A 5,473-nucleotide genomic window follows, 5' to 3' on the forward strand; every position below is an offset into this window, starting at 1 on the left:
CACAGATGCTGGAGCACAAAATCCGGCCCGATTGGCACTCCATATTGGCTTTCCTTTCTCTTTGGTTCCTTTCACTGCTTCTCCCCTCCTGTTGTGTGTGAGGGATCTTGAGATCTATGATTGGTTAATTTATTGAGAATGGGAGGCCTTGCTTGACTATTTCTATATTTTGTGCATTCCCATTGTGTGGGATCCCTCATTCTTTCTATGGTGGGGCCTTTATTCTGCTGAATATGTTGATACTGTTCTTGCTACTCACCGTCTGTTCATTATGTTATTTGACTTCTGCTGTCGTGTCTCAGAGTTAAGCCTGCCAGCATTTATGTTCTTATATGCATTGGTTTGTTACATTGTGTTAAAAAAACACTGATGCTGGTGCACTTTTAGCTGCCTTCCACCAACACAAATAGTGCAAGGGCGTTTGTGTGATGTCAAGCATTGATTTTATATTGGAAAGATATCCTTCCAGTAAAAAATGTATGTTTAGACTTAGTTTTACACTTCGTGTTTTGCATGAATGCTATTCAGTGGAGCATACGTGGAAAGTTGAAAACGTTTTGAGAAAATAAAACATCTTGCAAATCTTTATATCTGTGTGGAGGAGGCATTCGTTTTTGGCCCCCAATCCTGTTCACCTTATTTAGTAGTTTGGGCTTTTATAAAAATACATGGGTGGCTGCATGGGAATGACAACAATCAATGAATCAATCAACCAAATAGTTTTTTTAAAGAGCAGATTGTCATCTGTAATGGTATCCAGGCGCTGCAGACCCTGCTGCGAAGGAGCATCAGTTGAACAGCGAGATCTTGAGAACTTTCCTTAATTCAAGCAGCGAGGTTGATGTCCATAGGTGATGGGAGAGATTGTTCAAAGACTTCGCTGAGAGGTAGGTGAAGGAGTGCTCTCCACTGTTGCTACATCGGACATGGGGGTAAGAGCCAGGGAGAGGGAGGTGGAGCACAGGTGGCTGCAGGGTTAGTGGAAATTCAGGTGGTGGTTCATGTACACTGGTCCCTGGTTGTGATTGGCCTTGTAGGTGTGGGTCAACATCTTGATTTGACATTTCTTCTGGGAGTGAGCCAGTGGAGCTTCTTGAGAAGAGGGGTGATGTGGGTTGACTTGGGAAGGATGAGAATGAGTCTGGTCACTGCATTCTGTAGTCTGTTCAGCAAGTGAGAGGTGATTCTTGCATAGAGTGAATTACTGTATTCCAGTTGGCTGGTGACGATGGCTTTTGTGACAGTTTATCTGTTGTTGACAGGGAGCCTTTTGAAGATCTTATGGAACATGAAGAAAGTGAAAAAGCAGGCGGGTGAGACTGTGTTGATCTGGGTTCTCATGGTGAGTTTGCTGTCAAGAATGATTCCAAGGTTGCAGGCATGGTCTATTAGAATTAGGGAGGGTCCTATTTCTGACAGGGAGGTGTGTTGTTCCGGAAGATCAAAACATCTGTGTTGTTTGAATTAAGTTTTAAGCTGTTGTCTCACATCTAGTCGGCGATGCTTCCATGCACCTGCAGAAGTTGGACATAGTGGTTGATGGGTTTTCTCAAAGAGAGAGGACAAGCTGAGTGTCGTCTGCTAAGGATATGATGCATACTCTATTGGTTCTGACAATGCTGGCTAAGTGGGTCATGCAAGTGTTGAACAGAGTAGGGCTGAGGACAAGCCTTGAGGGATGCCGCCGATGATGTTTTTATGTTCTAAGGTGAAAGGAGGTAGGCAAATTCTAGGGGTTTTGACAGTTCTGTTACTATGCCTCCGCAATACAAAGTAATGCAAAGCATCCAAAAGCACTACTTTACATTACTTTAGAGCTACTTTCCAGTACAAATCAAAATGTTGGTTGCAAAACAAATCCCAGAAAAACACTTTGCATCAGTTTGCACCACCTGATTCAAAGTGCTAGTAAATCTGCCCCCGAGATTGAGAAATGGGTTTTTCTACTGCACCAGTACTCACTCTCCAGACTTGGCCTACCTGTGGGACAGCAGCAATACCCTACCTGCTTGTAGACGGAGCTGAAGAGCCTGACATGAGGAAATTCCTTGATCCAGTGACAGGAATCAAGGTTCAGCTGACTGAATTAACCTACATATAGAAGATCTCAAATGGTGGGTATTGCCCAGAAGTTATAAATCACCTCAGCCCATTGCCCTTGAACATGCAAAACAACTTAAGTCATTGTCTTCACAATCAAGAAGCATGTCCTGGGTAACTAAACATCACTTACTGGCCTTCGCTTGGAAGTGTCTCGGAGTCCTGACTTTGACACAAGGCCTGGGTTCTGTGGTCTCAGACAGTGATTTTGGACTCATTTATTTCCCCTCATTTTATCACTTTTTGGACCACCCGTTTTCCATATCTTTGGTGAGAGTGAATCTCACCTTTTGAGTCTTACTCACTGTAATCTGTGTTAAAATGGAGTGGGAGAGTGCTAACAGCCATTGTCTGCTTTTTAAGACAAGGTCCATCACTGTGCAGCTGAGAGAGGAGGCTATGTTTTTTTTGCATGTTCATATATGTGTGGGTTGAGCGAGTGGGGCTTCAGTCTAATTTCGTTCTGTATTTGTTCACTGATAGAATGGTGGAGGAGGGATCCATAATAAATTTGCGATGGCCGTTTGTGATGGGTTCTCCTTTGAATGTTTGGAGGGAAGGGCCCAAGAAACATGGCCAGCCAGGGATGTTGTTTAAGGATGTCAGGGAGCACTTCCAACAGATCGTAATAGCTTTCTTCTGTTCTTCTTGTTAGATCTTTCTTCAGTTTTTGACACAGTAGAAATGCTCACAATGGTTTTATTCTTATCTGTCCACATTTTTCTGTCTACAAATACTTGTTCTCAGTAAGATGTCAAGTAGGTTCTGTTCTTTGGCCTATCCAATTTTTTATTTTGGTTGCAGTCCCATTTACCTCACAAACATTCTTATCCCTTTCCTCATTTACACCTTCCATTTGAGGTCGAAGTTTCAGTCTCCCTTTCTGCTGTTGATGCTAGGATGATCTCTCCTTTCCCCAAATTCAACCGGATAAAATATTAAAAAACTTTCTTTCCTGCTTCCTCAAATATTCTTATTCGTCCCTCTATTGTTATTTCCAGCCTCTCACTTAACTTTCTCTTCTTCGGCAAGCAATTCTATCTTCTGTTAACACTTCTGCCCCAACTTGATTGTCTTCCATTATATTTCATTTCAGGTTTTAAGTTGTCCTGGATTTAAAAGTATTCAATATGTAACTCACATGTGTTTTGTTCTCTTTATGTACTCCTCTTCCTGCACATTTTTCTGCTGCTATATTTCTTTTATCTGTTTCACATTTCCATGTGCATCCTGTCTCTTTGGATCTTTTTCTTTCAGCACCTTAAACTGTGCAATGAGTTTGTGTAGAGTTTGTGTATGCTACAGATAGGTCAAAAAGATTTTAATTCAAAATAATATTGAAGACCTGTTGTTGTGAAAATTCTACCCAACTCTGATGCAAAAGAAAATGTTACTTTTTTACTACTTGTGTTTGTACTGTATATTGCTCGTACAGTGCTTTGAATAAAAGTGCCATATTCAGTGCTTTGAATAAAGGCATTAGAGTAAAATTCAATAAATAAATAACTTAACTAATTAATTAACTAAATCCTTGGAGGTGCAGGAGGTTTCAATGAGAACAGAGAACATACAGCATTATTTTCCCAAAGGGGACAGAGAAACCAAGTGAATTTCAAATTACTCGTGTAACAAACACAGATAGAACAGATACATTGACGCTGCTTTGTTGGTATAGTGCTCCTTCTTCACTCTCCTCCTCAACAGTCCATTTTTATTTTAAACAATACACATTCTATTAAACAGTTGCATGGAACGACCCATGATGAGGATTTTTTATAACATATTACGCTTCTTTAAGAAATAAATACAAAAATAATAAACTTTACATAAGAAAAATATGAAGACAAAATAATAGGCATAATACAATTGAAAGAATACAAAACATATGAACAAGAATCCTAAAAAACATATTTTATAACGTATAAATGACTTATTTACATGAGCCCAAAAAATCCTTAAATCTGAACCAGGAGATTTGGTTCCTCACGCTGTTCTTGGCACGGGACGCAACTGTATCACCTACTACTGAGTCAATTACAAAATCTTGTATCTGGGATTCAATATGTTTTGATTTTATTTACAATAGTTATTTTAATATTAATATTGGTAATTTTACAAAAAATTTAAATGAATGTTTATGAGTGTGTAACACTCATTCTCTGGCATGAGATGCAAGGGAACTACGTTTTTTTGGGTGGGGGTGTATTAATGCCTAGGTATTAATTTTAATACCTGAATATTAATTTAATATAATATTTAAAATCAATAGTTATGAGAGCTCATCACTTGCAATCTGGCATGGGATGTTAGATAAATTAAGATTTTATGTAGGGGTGTACTGCTTTTAAAATCTTAATAATACATGTTAGTAAACATAAAATAAATTAATAAAACATTTAAATATAGGAAAACATGGATATACAGAAAATAACATAATATGAATAACAAATATTTGATACCCAGGTTTTAATTTTAATACTATATTAATCTGTAGTGATTTTAATATAAATTTTTAGAAAGTTACAAATATTCTTTCTAAAATGTGTATTGGTATGGTATACTTATCCTCTGGGACAGGATGCTTGGGAATAAGGGGCTTTAGGTGGGTGAATACCCATATATTAATTTCAATAGCTGAGTATTAATCAGTATTGATTTCAATATTCATTTTAAGTAATTTAAAAATAATTAAAATATTACTAATGAGGATGTAACACCCATCCTCTGGTATGAGTTGTATGGGATTTAGGGGTTCTGGGTAGGGGAGTGTGTTAACACACATGTATTTATTTTAATACCTGGGTATTGATCTGTATTAACTTAATATTTTTTGTAATTTAAAAATAATAGAAATGAATACTTATGGGAGTGTGCCACCCTTTCTCTGACATTGGAGGTAAGTGAATCAGGGGTTTTGGATGGGGGAGTGTATTAAAACCCAGGTATTAATTTTGATACTTGGGAATTAATTCGTTTTGATGTTGATATTCATTTGGTTTGTAAACAAATTGTACTAATTTTAGAAGACATAGAAAATATATCACAGAGCTTGTTGTAATTAAATGAGTTCCATCTTACAACTTAATGTAGTTAAACATAGTAATCTCAGGGTAGTCATTCACTATTAGTTGTCAGTCCCACCTATGGGCAAGCAAACAACTGTTCATCTTAGCCCTATGACAGCCCTCAGCTCTTAGTCCTGTAGTGCGTCACAATACACTCTATTAGTCATAATACTCCTCAGGGTTCTACTTCTCAAGTAATACCCAACAAAAGTCCCCCCACCCCCTTCCAAACAACCACCCTTCCCTCCCCAGGTATGCCGCTGAATTGTCAAAACCTCCGTATATGGGTGTTGGTCAGTCCAACAGTG

The sequence above is a fragment of the Lissotriton helveticus genome, chromosome 2_1 (genome assembly GCF_964261635.1).
Source record: "Lissotriton helveticus chromosome 2_1, aLisHel1.1, whole genome shotgun sequence".
NCBI lineage: Eukaryota > Metazoa > Chordata > Amphibia > Caudata > Salamandridae > Lissotriton > Lissotriton helveticus.